The sequence below is a fragment of the Zingiber officinale genome, chromosome 11B (assembly GCF_018446385.1).
Source record: "Zingiber officinale cultivar Zhangliang chromosome 11B, Zo_v1.1, whole genome shotgun sequence".
NCBI lineage: Eukaryota > Viridiplantae > Streptophyta > Magnoliopsida > Zingiberales > Zingiberaceae > Zingiber > Zingiber officinale.
The window spans coordinates 65,210,449-65,213,760 of NC_056007.1; the positions used below are offsets into that span (position 1 = coordinate 65,210,449).

Here is a 3,312-nt window from a genome sequence, read left to right on the forward strand (position 1 = left end):
TTCGCAACAGATCATGGTCAAACGTGATCCGGATAAAATCCTATTTCGGGCGCTCGGACCAGGAAAGTCAACCAAGTTGACTTTTTCCAATTCGGGCCTTCCGCTCCGGTTTCGCTCATCTCGGTCTAGATCTTCCGCTCCAGTTCCTTTTACTTGGGTGATCTCGGCCATCCGGAATAGGGTTCACCCGAACCCAACTTTCAGCCTTCTCGAGCAAGCTTCCGCTCCTGACTTCTCATCCCTCAGAAACGTCGCGCGCCTCCTTCTCGTGTGCCAACGTACTTTTCCGCAGTACCTCTTCTCTCAGATGCACCAAGCCCGTCGGCTCTCTCCCGTGCGGTCCTTCTCGCTAGCTGCGTCTTTTGCTCGACATCCTGTGCTCCTAAGCTCCTGCACACTTAGACACAAGATTAAACACAACAGGACCTAACCTAACTTGTTTGATCACATCAAAATAATCTTGAGGTACCAACAGAAGGAGTCCAATTGATCAACTGATCGATTGGGGAGACCTTCTCGTGAGCATAGAGAGGTTCCCAATCAATGTAAAATACGGTACCCAAAAAATAATTAAATAATAAGGTTATTCGAGAAATAATCTTAACGAAATTTTTAGAAATTTTTAGAAATTTTTCTGGATTTAATCGAAGCCCATATGACGAGTTTAAGAGGGGTGGATTGGTTAAGCTAGTTAAAGCCTGTTTGGAATACCCGGAAGTGGGAGTTAATGAATTTTATTTAAACCCGAAACCTAGGTTTTTTGGCCGAATCCTGTGTTTTCCCAAACCCATCGCTGACTCGCTGAATCCCTCTCTTCCCCAAGCCCTCTCCCCCTCGCGAGATCCCAAACCTGCTGCCGGCGAGCTTTCCCTCCCTCGCACGAGCACCCCCGGACGCCGTCGGCCCCTCCTCCTCCGCCGAACTCCTTCCTTCCCTCTCCCTCTCGCGGGTCCTCATGCCCTAGCTCTCACACCGCCGAACCTTCTCTTCCCGAGCCCTCACCCAGCGTTGTCGATCTTCTCCTCGCGAGTTCCTGCAAGTACAGCCGTCAATCCCTGGCCCTCGCGCGAGCACCCCAGCCGCGACTCTTCTCCCTCGCACGAGCACCACATATCGCAGCCGCCAGCCTCTCCTCGTGCCAGCACCAGAGATGCCGCGACGAGCCAACGGCCGACGTCGACCCCTCTCTTCCCGAGCCGTGCCCTAACTGATCGAGCAGGGTTCTTCCGGTGCTGTTTGGTGTGGCTGGAGAGGTCTAGATATGTTGAGATTTTGGATCAAGATCATGAAAGATTCGACTGGGCTGGTTGGTGTTTTGTTCCTTTCCTTTGTTCCTGAAAAGCTTGGGTAGGTTGTTGAGGTATATGCTTTGATTTCTAATCTTCTCGCTGCTTCCTGTTTGCTTCTAAAACATGGGACGGATTTGGGATGTTATAGATTTTCCTTCGAGATCGTTATGTTTCTGGAGTAGCTATGGATTTTAAGTTCATGGTGGGTAACCTTAATTTAGAAAGTTTATGGTATGCTATGGTTAATTGAGGATTTAATTTAATCTAACCACTTTGATGAATTAAACTAGGGCTGGGTTAGATCTGAGTTAATCAATGAAGGAGATTAATCAAGGTGAATTGATGAATTGGGGTTGGCTACTGATTTTGAGATGTGCATTTTGACGTGGAATTTAGTTCATCACGATCTACATATAAAGGTGGGTACTTCTTGCTTTGTTTCTTTTAGTACTTTGACCTTGATGCATGAACTATTTTGGATAAAATATTATTTTTATCTTGACTCCACTCTTGTTCTTCCTATGCTTGATACTTCCATGTGATCTTTGAGATATTCGTTTCCACATCTATACAGTCTCTTGTTGTCGTCCATGATAAGTAGCAGACACTAGATACCATGTTTGTATGCTTTGACTGTTGTTTATTTATGTATTATATTGAACATGCTGGCTTCATGTAGCATACCTGTTTCTGTTTATATATATATGATGAATGTTGCATTGTTCGCACCATGTCATTGCATGCATGTCAACGACCAATTCTCCCTTGCGGTCGAGAGAGTCGTTGACCAGGGCTGTATCCTCGGCCACTCGAGAGAGTGGTAGCTGGAGTTGATGCCACTTATCCTGTCATGCCGCACTCGGCCACTCATGGAGAGTGGTAGCTGGAGTTTGAGCAGCAGGGACCCCGTTGCAGATGTAGCTAGTTAGCTACTATGCAACTGTCCCCTCGACCACTCGTGAGAGTGGTAGCTGGAGTGTTGTACAGTCTGTTACTGACCCGCCCTCTCGACCATACAGGGGTCATGGTGTAGAGAGGTGGGCGGGAGTGACCATCCGTGCATATGCTGTTATTATACTTGCTGTGGCTGCTGCTGTTTATATATGCTATTATTGCTTACTTACTGCTGTTGTTCACATATGCTGATATGCTGCCTTATGTTGAGATATACTCTCATTGTAGATGTTTAGACATTAGTTTATTCATCGAAAATTGTATATACCTTGCTTATTACCTCTGTAGTTATGAGCAGTATTGTAGCAGATTTGTGCCCTTTCTGACCTTCTATACCTAGCCTAGGATATGGTTTCAGGTATAAACATTTATTATGATTCTATTTTAGTATCTGCTATTCTTCTTATGAGACTGTATTCCTTTTGGCATTCTCTGTTTGTTTATATATGTTCATGCACTATCGCCAGGTAGCAATAGATGATTCATGAATGCTTGGAGAGATGCCGGCTGCCAGTCTTGGGTCCTGCGTTATACCAGTTTTATTTCCGCTTTACTTGTATTTTTTTTGTATACAACGAGTTTGGTATTGTGTGAATTGGTTTATGTTTGGAGTTTGATTCATAGTGTTTTGTTTTTGTACGCTTGTGGTTGTGTAAGCCTAATTGGCTAGTAAACTTTGGTTGTGGATTGTGGGTTTTCTCTTCGTTTTTCCGTTGCGTTTTTGATACAGCCGTGTGGGCTAAATATTAACTGCGTGGTTATTTTATTCATTTATGTCCAGCCGGGTAGGCTGCGTATATTAACTGCGTGGTTATGTTGTTTCTATTTATGTATATATTCCAACCGTATGTGGCTGATGTATATTTTGTATGTAGTAATAATTTAGACTATCACCCGTACAAGGGAGATGCTGCCGAAAGTTCTTCGGGCAGGGTCTCTTCTGGGGGCGTGACAATCAATCATCCAATCGATTGGGCCACGCTAATTGATCAGCCGATTGATTGGGGTGGATGATCGATTAGGGCTGGATTTCTCGCAGGAATGTGAGGAAGACTGAATTAATCGGTCA

General features: G+C 45.0%; 1 long non-coding RNA gene across 1 annotated transcript; it reads left to right on the top strand.

Annotated features, from left to right (window-relative positions):
• The first annotated feature begins 767 nt into the window (after positions 1-767).
• LOC122034443 lies at positions 768-2,926 on the top strand. The gene is made up of 4 exons (XR_006126709.1): positions 768-1,347; positions 1,438-1,491; positions 1,580-1,708; positions 2,711-2,926. It is a non-coding gene; the product is annotated as an uncharacterized LOC122034443 (long non-coding RNA).
• Positions 2,927-3,312: the final 386 nt, after the last annotated feature.